At 54.2% G+C, this 13,513-nt stretch overlaps 2 protein-coding genes across 9 annotated transcripts in view; one reads left to right on the top strand and one right to left on the bottom strand.

The window, feature by feature from the left end:
• Nucleotides 1–13,513, top strand: part of WDR93 (WD repeat domain 93) — a 127,916-nt gene that overhangs the window by 66,354 nt on the left and 48,049 nt on the right. For 2 of the 8 annotated variants that reach the window (XM_073653239.1, XM_073653240.1), the window contains exon 1: nucleotides 12,036–12,196. The exons of 2 other annotated variants lie outside the window; for them this stretch is intronic. The gene's annotated coding sequence lies outside the window, so the exon portion shown is untranslated. Of the gene's footprint in view, nucleotides 1–2,936; nucleotides 2,959–11,968; nucleotides 11,991–12,029; nucleotides 12,197–13,513 lie in introns of those variants that run through there. 4 more of the 8 variants (XM_073653243.1, XM_073653242.1, XM_073653236.1 and 1 more) reach the window with 4 other exon arrangements.
• PEX11A (peroxisomal biogenesis factor 11 alpha) overlaps nucleotides 1–13,513 on the bottom strand; it is a 37,267-nt gene that overhangs the window by 17,192 nt on the left and 6,562 nt on the right. The gene's annotated exons all lie outside the window — the stretch shown is intronic.

The raw sequence follows: 13,513 nt of genomic DNA, 5'->3' as shown, positions 1-13,513 counted from the left end.
TATGTAGGGCACAGGTGCGCGTAGGGTGTATGTAGGGCACAGGTGCGTGTAGGGTGTATGTAGGGCACAGGTGCGTGTAGGGTGTATGTAGGGCACAGGTGCGTGTATGGTGCATGTAGGACACAGGTGCGCGTAGGGTGTATGTAGGGCACAGGGCATGTATGGTGTATGTAGGGCACAGGTGCGTGTATGTAGGGCACAGGTGCGTGTAGGGTGTATGTAGGGCACAGGTGCGTGTAGGGTGTATGTAGGGCACAGGTGCGTGTAGGGTGTATGTAGGGCACAGGTGTATGTAGGGCACAGGTGCGCATAGGGTGTATGTAGGGCACAGGGCATGTATGGTGTATGTAGGGCACAGGTGCGTGTAGGGTGTATGTAGGGCACAGGTGCGTGTATGGTGTATGTAGGGCACAGGTGCGTGTAGGGTGCATGTAGGACACAGGTGCTCGTAGGGTGTATGTAGGGCACAGGGCATGTATGGTGTATGTAGGGCACAGGTGCGTGTATGTAGGGCACAGGTGCGTGTAGGGTGTATGTAGGGCACAGGTGCGTGTAGGGTGTATGTAGGGCACAGGTGCGTGTATGGTGCATGTAGGACACAGGTGCGCGTAGGGTGTATGTAGGGCACAGGGCATGTATGGAGTATGTAGGGCACAGGTGCGTGTATGTAGGGCACAGGTGAGTGTAGGGTGTATGTAGGGCACTGGTACATGTAGGGTGTATGTAGGGCACTGGTACATGTAGGGTGTATGTAGGGCACAGGTGCATGTAGGGTGTATGTAGGGCACTGGTACATGTAGGGTGTATGTAGGGCACTGGTACATGTAGGGTGTATGTAGGGCACAGGTGCATGTAGGGTGTATGTAGGGCACAGGTGCATGTAGGCTGTATGTAGGGCACAGGTGCATGTAGGGTGTATGTAGGGCACAGGTGCGTGTAGGGTGTATGTAGGGCACAGGTGCGTGTAGGGTGTATGTAGGGCACAGGTGCGTGTAGGCTGTATGTAGGGCACAGGGGCATGTAGGGTGTATGTAATAATCTCCAACCGTATACTCCACAATGCCTCAGCTACTGACCCCACACTCGTAAGTGGCAGCGGTATATAGGAAAGAAAAAGCGGTATAGCGCGCAGCCCTGTTCTATTCCGGGGCTGTTTCCTCCAGACTCTTCCTGTTTTTGGTTACTATGGTGACGAGAAGCAAGCGGAGCAAAGTGCAGGCACAGGAGGCTGGTACTAGTGACCCTGGAGGGCAGGAGGTGAGGAGGCTCTGACTATATAGGGCACAGGTGCGTGTAGGGTGTATGTAGGGCACAGGGCATGTATGGTGTATGTAGGGCACAGGTGTTTGTATGTAGGGCACAGGGCATGTATGGTGTATGTAGGGCACAGGTGCGTAGGGTGTATGTAGGGCACAGGTGCGTGTAGGGTGTATGTAGGGCACAGGTGCGTGTATGGTGCATGTAGGGCACAGGTGCGCGTAGGGTGTATGTAGGGCACAGGTGCGCATAGGGTGTATGTAGGGCACAGGGCATGTATGGTGTATGTAGGGCACAGGTGCGTGTAGGGTGTATGTAGGGCACAGGTGCGTGTAGGGTGTATGTAGGGCACAGGTGCGTGTAGGGTGTATGTAGGGCACAGGTGCATGTAGGGTGTATGTAGGGCACAGGTGCGTGTAGGGTGTATGTAGGGCACAGGTGTATGTAGGGCACAGGTGCGCATAGGGTGTATGTAGGGCACAGGGCATGTATGGTGTATGTAGGGCACAGGTGCGTGTAGGGTGTATGTAGGGCACAGGTGCGTGTAGGGTGTATGTAGGGCACAGGTGCGTGTAGGCTGTATGTAGGGCACAGGGGCATGTAGGTTGTATGTAATAATCTCCAACCGTATACTCCACAATGCCTCAGCTACTGACCCCACACTCGTAAGTGGCAGCGGTATATAGGAAAGAAAAAGCGGTATAGCGCGCAGCCCTGTTCTATTCCGGGGCTGTTTCCTCCAGACTCTTCCTGTTTTTGGTTACTATGGTGACGAGAAGCAAGCGGAGCAAAATGCAGGCACAGGAGGCTGGTACTAGTGACCCTGGAGGGCAGGAGGTGAGGAGGCTCTGACTATCTATATAGGGCACAGGTGCGTGTAGGGTTTATGTAGGGCACAGGGCATGTATGGTGTATGTAGGGCACAGGTGTTTGTATGTAGGGCACAGGGCATGTATGGTGTATGTAGGGCACAGGTGCGTGTAGGGTGTATGTAGGGCACAGGTGCGTGTAGGGTGTATGTAGGGCACAGGTGCGTGTATGGTGCATGTAGGGCACAGGTGCGCGTAGGGTGTATGTAGGGCACAGGTGCGCATAGGGTGTATGTAGGGCACAGGGCATGTATGGTGTATGTAGGGCACAGGTGCGTGTATGTAGGGCACAGGTGCGTGTAGGGTGTATGTAGGGCACAGGTGCGTGTAGGGTGTATGTAGGGCACAGGTGCGTGTAGGGTGTATGTAGGGCACAGGTGCATGTAGGGTGTATGTAGGGCACAGGTGCGTGTAGGGTGTATGTAGGGCACAGGTGTATGTAGGACACCGGTGCGCATAGGGTGTATGTAGGGCTCAGGGCATGTATGGTGTATGTAGGGCACAGGTGCGTGTAGGGTGTATGTAGGGCACAGGTGCGTGTAGGGTGTATGTAGGGCACAGGTGCGTGTAGGCTGTATGTAGGGCACAGGGGCATGTAGGGTGTATGTAATAATCTCCAACCGTATACTCCACAATGCCTCAGCTACTGACCCCACACTCGTAAGTGGCAGCGGTATATAGGAAAGAAAAAGTGGTATAGCGCGCATCCCTGTTCTATTCCGGGGCTGTTTCCTCCAGACTCTTCCTGTTTTTGGTTACTATGGTGACGAGAAGCAAGCGGAGCAAAGTGCAGGCACCGGAGGCTGGCACTAGTGACCCTGGAGGGCAGGAGGTGAGGAGGCTCTGACTATCTATATAGGGCACAGGTGCTTGTAGGGTGTATGTAGGGCACAGGGCATGTATGGTGTATGTAGGGCACAGGTGTTTGTATGTAGGGCACAGGGCATGTATGGTGTATGTAGGGCACAGGTGCGTGTAGGGTGTATGTAGGGCACAGGTGCGTGTAGGGTGTATGTAGGGCACAGGTGCGTGTAGGGTGTATGTAGGGCACAGGTGCGTGTATGGTGCATGTAGGGCACAGGTGCGCGTAGGGTGTATGTAGGGCACAGGTGCGTATAGGGTGTATGTAGGGCACAGGGCATGTATGGTGTATGTAGGGCACAGGTGCGTGTATGTAGGGCACAGGTGCGTGTAGGGTGTATGTAGGGCACAGGTGCGTGTAGGGTGTATGTAGGGCACAGGTGCGTGTAAGGTGTATGTAGGGCACAGGTGCATGTAGGGTGTATGTAGGGCACAGGTGCGTGTAGGGTGTATGTAGGGCACAGGTGTATGTAGGGCACAGGTGCGCATAAGGTGTATGTAGGGCACAGGGCATGTATGGTGTATGTAGGGCACAGGTGCGTGTAGGGTGTATGTAGGGCACAGGTGCGTGTAGGGTGTATGTAGGGCACAGGTGAGTGTAGGCTGTATGTAGGGCACAGGGGCATGTAGGGTGTATGTAATAATCTCCAACCGTATACTCCACAATGCCTCAGCTACTGACCCCACACTCGTAAGTGGCAGCGGTATATAGGAATGAAAAAGCGGTATAGCGCGCAGCCCTGTTCTATTCCGGGGCTGTTTCCTCCAGACTCTTCCTGTTTTTGGTTACTATGGTGACGAGAAGCAAGCGGAGCAAAGTGCAGGCACAGGAGGCTGGTACTAGTGACCCTGGAGGGCAGGAGGTGAGGAGGCTCTGACTATCTATATAGGGCACAGGTGCGTGTAGGGTGTATGTAGGGCACAGGGCATGTATGGTGTATGTAGGGCACAGGTGTTTGTATGTAGGGCACAGGGCATGTAGGGTGTATGTAGGGCACAGGTGCGTGTAGGGTGTATGTAGGGCACAGGTGCGTGTAGGGTGTATGTAGGGCACAGGTGTATGTAGGGCACAGGTGCGCGTAGGGTGTATGTAGGGCACAGGTGCGCATAGGGTGTATGTAGGGCACAGGGCATGTATGGTGTATGTAGGGCACAGGTGCGTGTATGTAGGGCACAGGTGCGTGTAGTGTGTATGTAGGGCACAGGTGCGTGTAGGGTGTATGTGGGGCACAGGTGCGTGTAGGGTGTATGTAGGGCACAGGTGCATGTAGGGTGTATGTAGGGCACAGGTGCGTGTAGGGTGTATGTAGGGCACAGGTGTATGTAGGGCACAGGTGTGCATAGGGTGTATGTAGGGCACAGGGCATGTATGGTGTATGTAGGGCACAGGTGTGTAGGGTGTATGTAGGGCACAGGTGCTTGTAGGGTGTATGTAGGGCACAGGTGCGCATAGGGTGTATGTAGGGCACAGGGCATGTATGGTGTATGTAGGGCACAGGTTCGTGTATGTAGGGCACAGGTGCGTGTAGGGTGTATGTAGGGCACAGGTGCGTGTAGGGTGTATGTAGGGCACAGGTGCGTGTAGGGTGTATGTAGGGCACAGGTGCATGTAGGGTGTATGTAGGGCACAGGTGCGTGTAGGGTGTATGTAGGGCACAGGTGTATGTAGGGCACAGGTGTGCATAGGGTGTATGTAGGGCACAGGGCATGTATGGTGTATGTAGGGCACAGGTGCGTGTAGGGTGTATGTAGGGCACAGGTGCGTGTAGGGTGTATGTAGGGCACAGGTGCGTGTAGGGTGTATGTAGGTCACAGGTGCGTGTATGGTGTATGTAGGGCACAGGGCATGTATGGTGCATGTAGGACACAGGTGCGTGTATGTAGGGCACAGGTGCGTGTAGGCTGTATGTAGGGCACAGGTGCGTGTAGGGTGTATGTAGGGCACAGGTGTATGTAGGGCACAGGTGCGCGTAGGGTGTATGTAGGGCACAGGTGCGCATAGGGTGTATGTAGGGCACAGGGCATGTATGGTGTATGTAGGGCACAGGTGCGTGTATGTAGGGCACAGGTGCGTGTAGTGTGTATGTAGGGCACAGGTGCGTGTAGGGTGTATGTGGGGCACAGGTGCGTGTAGGGTGTATGTAGGGCACAGGTGCATGTAGGGTGTATGTAGGGCACAGGTGCGTGTAGGGTGTATGTAGGGCACAGGTGTATGTAGGGCACAGGTGTGCATAGGGTGTATGTAGGGCACAGGGCATGTATGGTGTATGTAGGGCACAGGTGTGTAGGGTGTATGTAGGGCACAGGTGCTTGTAGGGTGTATGTAGGGCACAGGTGCGCATAGGGTGTATGTAGGGCACAGGGCATGTATGGTGTATGTAGGGCACAGGTTCGTGTATGTAGGGCACAGGTGCGTGTAGGGTGTATGTAGGGCACAGGTGCGTGTAGGGTGTATGTAGGGCACAGGTGCGTGTAGGGTGTATGTAGGGCACAGGTGCATGTAGGGTGTATGTAGGGCACAGGTGCGTGTAGGGTGTATGTAGGGCACAGGTGTATGTAGGGCACAGGTGTGCATAGGGTGTATGTAGGGCACAGGGCATGTATGGTGTATGTAGGGCACAGGTGCGTGTAGGGTGTATGTAGGGCACAGGTGCGTGTAGGGTGTATGTAGGGCACAGGTGCGTGTAGGGTGTATGTAGGTCACAGGTGCGTGTATGGTGTATGTAGGGCACAGGGCATGTATGGTGCATGTAGGACACAGGTGCGTGTATGTAGGGCACAGGTGCGTGTAGGCTGTATGTAGGGCACAGGTGCATGTAGGGTGTATGTAGGGCACTGGTACATGTAGGGTGTATGTAGGGCACAGGTGCATGTAGGGTGTATGTAGGGCACTGGTACATGTAAGGTGTATGTAGGGCACTGGTACATGTAGGGTGTATGTAGGGCACAGGTGCATGTAGGGTGTATGTAGGGCACTGGTACATATAGGGTGTATGTAGGGCACAGGTGCGTGTAGGGTGTATGTAGGGCACAGGTGCGTGTAGGGTGTATGTAGGGCACAGGTGCGTGTAGGGTGTATGTAGGGCACAGGTGCGTGTAGGCTGTATGTAGGGCACAGGGGCATGTAGGGTGTATGTAATAATCTCCAACCGTATACTCCACAATGCCTCAGCTACTGACCCCACACTCGTAAGTGGCAGCGGTATATAGGAAAGAAAAAGCGGTATAGCGCGCAGCCCTGTTCTATTCCGGGGCTGTTTCCTCCAGACTCTTCCTGTTTTTGGTTACTATGGTGACGAGAAGCAAGCGGAGCAAAGTGCAGGCACAGGAGGCTGGTACTAGTGACCCTAGAGGGCAGGAGGTGAGGAGGCTCTGACTATCTATATAGGGCACAGGTGCGTGTAGGGTGTATGTAGGGCACAGGGCATGTATGGTGTATGTAGGGCACAGGTGTTTGTATGTAGGGCACAGGGCATGTATGGTGTATGTAGGGCACAGGTGCGTGTAGGGTGTATGTAGGGCACAGGTGCGTGTAGGGTGTATGTAGGGCACAGGTGCGTGTATGGTGCATGTATGGCACAGGTGCGCGCAGGGTGTATGTAGGGTACAGTTGCGCATAGGGTGTATGTAGGGCACAGGGCATGTATGTTGTATGTAGGGCACAGGTGCGTGTATGTAGGGCACAGGTGCGTGTAGGGTGTATGTAGGGCACAGGTGCGTGTAGGGTGTATGTAGGGCACAGGTGTATGTAGGGCACAGGTGCGCATAGGGTGTATGTAGGGCACAGGGCATGTATGGTGTATGTAGGGCACAGGTGCGTGTAGGGTGTATGTAGGGCACAGGTGCGTGTAGGGTGTATGTAGGGCACAGGTGCGTGTAGGGTGTATGTAGGGCACAGGGCATGTATGGTTCATGTAGGGCACAGGTGCGTGTATGTAGGGCACAGGTGCGTGTAGGGTGTATGTAGGGCACAGGTGCGTGTAGGGTGTATGTAGGTCACAGGTGCGTGTATGGTGTATGTAGGGCACAGGGCATGTATGGTGCATGTAGGACACAGGTGCTTGTATGTAGGGCACAGGTGTGTGTAGGGTGTATGTAGGGCACAGGTGCGTGTAGGGTGTATGTAGGGCACAGGTGCGTGTAGGCTGTATGTAGGGCACAGGTGCATGTAGGGTGTATGTAGGGCACTGGTACATGTAGGGTGTATGTAGGGCACTGGTACATGTAGGGTGTATGTAGGGCACAGGTGCATGTAGGCTGTATGTAGGGCACAGGTGCATGTAGGGTGTATGTAGGGCACTGGTACATGTAGGGTGTATGTAGGGCACAGGTGCGTGTAGGGTGTATGTAGGGCACAGGTGCGTGTAGGGTGTATGTAGGGCACAGGTGCGTGTAGGCTGTATGTAGGGCACAGGGGCGTGTAGGGTGTATGTAGGGCACTGGTGCGTGTAGGGTGTATGTAGGGCACAGGTGCGTGTAGGGTGTATGTAGGGCACAGGTGCGTGTAGGGCACAGGTTCGTGTAGGCTGTATGTAGGGCACGGGTGCATGTAGGATGTATGTAGGGCACTGGTACATGTAGGGTGTATGTAGGGCACAGGTGTATGTAGGGTGTATATAGGGCACAGGGCATGTAGGGTGTATGTAGGGCACAGGTGTGTGTAGGGTGTATGTAGGTCACAGGTGCGTGTATGGTGTATGTAGGGCACAGGGCATGTATGGTGCATGTAGGACACAGGTGCGTGTTAGTAGGGCACAGGTGTGTGTGTAGGGTGTATGTAGGGCACAGGTGCGTGTAGGGTGTATGTAGGGCACAGGTGCGTGTAGGCTGTATGTAGGGCACAGGTGCATGTAGGGTGTATGTAGGGCACTGGTACATGTAGGGTATATGTAGGGCACTGGTACATGTAGGGTGTATGTAGGGCACAGGTGCGTGTAGGCTGTATGTAGGGCACAGGTGCATGTAGGGTGTATGTAGGGCACTGGTACATGTAGGGTGTATGTAGGGCACAGGTGCGTGTAGGGTGTATGTAGGGCACAGGTGTATGTAGGGTGTATGTAGGGCACAGGTGCGTGTAGGCTGTATGTAGGGCACAGGGGCATGTAGGGTGTACTTAGGGCACTTGTGCGTGTAGGGTGTATGTAGGGCACAGGTGCGTGTAGGGTGTATGTAGGGCACAGGTGCGTGTAGGGCACAGGTTCGTGTAAGCTGTATGTAGGGCACGGGTGCATGTAGGGTGTATGTAGGGCACTGGTACATGTAGGGTGTATGTAGGGCACAGGTGTATGTAGGGTGTATATAGGGCACAGGGCATGTAGGGTGTATGTAGGGCACAGGTGCTTGTAGGGTGTATGTAAGGCACAGGTGCGCATAGGGTGTATGTAGGGCACAGGGCATGTATGGTGTATGTAGGGCACAGGTTCGTGTATGTAGGGCACAGGTGCGTGTAGGGTGTATGTAGGGCACAGGTGCGTGTAGGGTGTATGTAGGGCACAGGTGCGTGTAGGGTGTATGTAGGGCACAGGTGCATGTAGGGTGTATGTAGGGCACAGGTGCGTGTAGGGTGTATGTAGGGCACAGGTGTATGTAGGGCACAGGTGTGCATAGGGTGTATGTAGGGCACAGGGCATGTATGGTGTATGTAGGGCACAGGTGCGTGTAGGGTGTATGTAGGGCACAGGTGCGTGTAGGGCGTATGTAGGGCACAGGTGCGTGTAGGGTGTATGTAGGTCACAGGTGCGTGTATGGTGTATGTAGGGCACAGGGCATGTATGGTGCATGTAGGACACAGGTGCGTGTATGTAGGGCACAGGTGCGTGTAGGCTGTATGTAGGGCACAGGTGCATGTAGGGTGTATGTAGGGCACAGGTGCGTGTAGGGTGTATGTAGGGCACAGGTGTATGTAGGGCACAGGTGCGCATAGGGTGTATGTAGGGCACAGGGCATGTATGGTGTATGTAGGGCACAGGTGCGTGTAGGGTGTATGTAGGGCACAGGTGCGTGTAGGGTGTATGTAGGGCACAGGTGCGTGTAGGGTGTATGTAGGGCACAGGGCATGTATGGTTCATGTAGGGCACAGGTGCGTGTATGTAGGGCACAGGTGCGTGTAGGGTGTATGTAGGGCACAGGTGCGTGTAGGGTGTATGTAGGTCACAGGTGCGTGTATGGTGTATGTAGGGCACAGGGCATGTATGGTGCATGTAGGACACAGGTGCTTGTATGTAGGGCACAGGTGTGTGTAGGGTGTATGTAGGGCACAGGTGCGTGTAGGGTGTATGTAGGGCACAGGTGCGTGTAGGCTGTATGTAGGGCACAGGTGCATGTAGGGTGTATGTAGGGCACTGGTACATGTAGGGTGTATGTAGGGCACTGGTACATGTAGGGTGTATGTAGGGCACAGGTGCATGTAGGCTGTATGTAGGGCACAGGTGCATGTAGGGTGTATGTAGGGCACTGGTACATGTAGGGTGTATGTAGGGCACAGGTGCGTGTAGGGTGTATGTAGGGCACAGGTGCGTGTAGGGTGTATGTAGGGCACAGGTGCGTGTAGGCTGTATGTAGGGCACAGGGGCGTGTAGGGTGTATGTAGGGCACAGGTGCGTGTAGGGTGTATGTAGGGCACAGGTGCGTGTAGGGCACAGGTTCGTGTAGGCTGTATGTAGGGCACGGGTGCATGTAGGATGTATGTAGGGCACTGGTACATGTAGGGTGTATGTAGGGCACAGGTGTATGTAGGGTGTATATAGGGCACAGGGCATGTAGGGTGTATGTAGGGCACAGGTGTGTGTAGGGTGTATGTAGGTCACAGGTGCGTGTATGGTGTATGTAGGGCACAGGGCATGTATGGTGCATGTAGGACACAGGTGCGTGTTAGTAGGGCACAGGTGTGTGTAGGGTGTATGTAGGGCACAGGTGCGTGTAGGGTGTATGTAGGGCACAGGTGCGTGTAGGCTGTATGTAGGGCACAGGTGCATGTAGGGTGTATGTAGGGCACTGGTACATGTAGGGTATATGTAGGGCACTGGTACATGTAGGGTGTATGTAGGGCACAGGTGCGTGTAGGCTGTATGTAGGGCACAGGTGCATGTAGGGTGTATGTAGGGCACTGGTACATGTAGGGTGTATGTAGGGCACAGGTGCGTGTAGGGTGTATGTAGGGCACAGGTGTATGTAGGGTGTATGTAGGGCACAGGTGCGTGTAGGCTGTATGTAGGGCACAGGGGCATGTAGGGTGTACTTAGGGCACTTGTGCGTGTAGGGTGTATGTAGGGCACAGGTGCGTGTAGGGTGTATGTAGGGCACAGGTGCGTGTAGGGCACAGGTTCGTGTAAGCTGTATGTAGGGCACGGGTGCATGTAGGGTGTATGTAGGGCACTGGTACATGTAGGGTGTATGTAGGGCACAGGTGTATGTAGGGTGTATATAGGGCACAGGGCATGTAGGGTGTATGTAGGGCACAGGTGCTTGTAGGGTGTATGTAAGGCACAGGTGCGCATAGGGTGTATGTAGGGCACAGGGCATGTATGGTGTATGTAGGGCACAGGTTCGTGTATGTAGGGCACAGGTGCGTGTAGGGTGTATGTAGGGCACAGGTGCGTGTAGGGTGTATGTAGGGCACAGGTGCGTGTAGGGTGTATGTAGGGCACAGGTGCATGTAGGGTGTATGTAGGGCACAGGTGCGTGTAGGGTGTATGTAGGGCACAGGTGTATGTAGGGCACAGGTGTGCATAGGGTGTATGTAGGGCACAGGGCATGTATGGTGTATGTAGGGCACAGGTGCGTGTAGGGTGTATGTAGGGCACAGGTGCGTGTAGGGCGTATGTAGGGCACAGGTGCGTGTAGGGTGTATGTAGGTCACAGGTGCGTGTATGGTGTATGTAGGGCACAGGGCATGTATGGTGCATGTAGGACACAGGTGCGTGTATGTAGGGCACAGGTGCGTGTAGGCTGTATGTAGGGCACAGGTGCATGTAGGGTGTATGTAGGGCACTGGTACATGTAGGGTGTATGTAGGGCACAGGTGCATGTAGGGTGTATGTAGGGCACTGGTACATGTAAGGTGTATGTAGGGCACTGGTACATGTAGGGTGTATGTAGGGCACAGGTGCATGTAGGGTGTATGTAGGGCACTGGTACATATAGGGTGTATGTAGGGCACAGGTGCGTGTAGGGTGTATGTAGGGCACAGGTGCGTGTAGGGTGTATGTAGGGCACAGGTGCGTGTAGGGTGTATGTAGGGCACAGGTGCGTGTAGGCTGTATGTAGGGCACAGGGGCATGTAGGGTGTATGTAATAATCTCCAACCGTATACTCCACAATGCCTCAGCTACTGACCCCACACTCGTAAGTGGCAGCGGTATATAGGAAAGAAAAAGCGGTATAGCGCGCAGCCCTGTTCTATTCCGGGGCTGTTTCCTCCAGACTCTTCCTGTTTTTGGTTACTATGGTGACGAGAAGCAAGCGGAGCAAAGTGCAGGCACAGGAGGCTGGTACTAGTGACCCTGGAGGGCAGGAGGTGAGGAGGCTCTGACTATCTATATAGGGCACAGGTGCGTGTAGGGTGTATGTAGGACACAGGGCATGTATGGTGTATGTAGGGCACAGGTGTTTGTATGTAGGGCACAGGGCATGTATGGTGTATGTAGGGCACAGGTGCGTGTAGGGTGTATGTAGGGCACAGGTGCGTGTATGGTGCATGTAGGGCACAGGTGCGCGTAGGGTGTATGTAGGGTACAGTTGCGCATAGGGTGTATGTAGGGCACAGGTGCATGTAGGGTGTATGTAGGGCACTGGTACATATAGGGTGTATGTAGGGCACAGGTGCGTGTAGGGTGTATGTAGGGCACAGGTGCGTGTAGCGTGTATGTAGGGCACAGGTGCGTGTAGGGTGTATGTAGGGCACAGGTGCGTGTAGGCTGTATGTAGGGCACAGGGGCATGTAGGGTGTATGTAATAATCTCCAACCGTATACTCCACAATGCCTCAGCTACTGACCCCACACTCGTAAGTGGCAGCGGTATATAGGAAAGAAAAAGCGGTATAGCGCGCAGCCCTGTTCTATTCCGGGGCTGTTTCCTCCAGACTCTTCCTGTTTTTGGTTACTATGGTGACGAGAAGCAAGCGGAGCAAAGTGCAGGCACAGGAGGCTGGTACTAGTGACCCTGGAGGGCAGGAGGTGAGGAGGCTCTGACTATCTATATAGGGCACAGGTGCGTGTAGGGTGTATGTAGGGCACAGGGCATGTATGGTGTATGTAGGGCACAGGTGTTTGTATGTAGGGCACAGGGCATGTATGGTGTATGTAGGGCACAGGTGCGTGTAGGGTGTATGTAGGGCACAGGTGCGTGTATGGTGTATGTAGGGCACAGGGCATGTATGGTGCATGTAGGACACAGGTGCTTGTATGTAGGGCACAGGTGTGTGTAGGGTGTATGTAGGGCACAGGTGCGTGTAGGGTGTATGTAGGGCACAGGTGCGTGTAGGCTGTATGTAGGGCACAGGTGCATGTAGGGTGTATGTAGGGCACTGGTACATGTAGGGTGTATGTAGGGCACTGGTACATGTAGGGTGTATGTAGGGCACAGGTGCATGTAGGCTGTATGTAGGGCACAGGTGCATGTAGGGTGTATGTAGGGCACTGGTACATGTAGGGTGTATGTAGGGCACAGGTGCGTGTAGGGTGTATGTAGGGCACAGGTGCGTGTAGGGTGTATGTAGGGCACAGGTGCGTGTAGGCTGTATGTAGGGCACAGGGGCGTGTAGGGTGTATGTAGGGCACTGGTGCGTGTAGGGTGTATGTAGGGCACAGGTGCGTGTAGGGTGTATGTAGGGCACAGGTGCGTGTAGGGCACAGGTTCGTGTAGGCTGTATGTAGGGCACGGGTGCATGTAGGATGTATGTAGGGCACTGGTACATGTAGGGTGTATGTAGGGCACAGGTGTATGTAGGGTGTATATAGGGCACAGGGCATGTAGGGTGTATGTAGGGCACAGGTGTGTGTAGGGTGTATGTAGGTCACAGGTGCGTGTATGGTGTATGTAGGGCACAGGGCATGTATGGTGCATGTAGGACACAGGTGCGTGTTAGTAGGGCACAGGTGTGTGTAGGGTGTATGTAGGGCACAGGTGCGTGTAGGGTGTATGTAGGGCACAGGTGCGTGTAGGCTGTATGTAGGGCACAGGTGCATGTAGGGTGTATGTAGGGCACTGGTACATGTAGGGTATATGTAGGGCACTGGTACATGTAGGGTGTATGTAGGGCACAGGTGCGTGTAGGCTGTATGTAGGGCACAGGTGCATGTAGGGTGTATGTAGGGCACTGGTACATGTAGGGTGTATGTAGGGCACAGGTGCGTGTAGGGTGTATGTAGGGCACAGGTGTATGTAGGGTGTATGTAGGGCACAGGTGCGTGTAGGCTGTATGTAGGGCACAGGGGCATGTAGGGTGTACTTAGGGCACTTGTGCGTGTAGGGTGTATGTAGGGCACAGGTGCGTGTAGGGTGTATGTAGGGCACAGGTGCGTGTAG

The sequence above is a fragment of the Phyllobates terribilis genome, unplaced genomic scaffold, assembly GCF_046119375.1.
Source record: "Phyllobates terribilis strain yellow unplaced genomic scaffold, ASM4611937v1 Scaffold_11__3_contigs__length_659146591, whole genome shotgun sequence".
NCBI classification, from domain to species: Eukaryota; Metazoa; Chordata; class Amphibia; order Anura; family Dendrobatidae; genus Phyllobates; species Phyllobates terribilis.
Note: the sequence above shows the minus strand (reverse complement) of the source record. Positions and strands in the feature narration are given on the sequence as shown.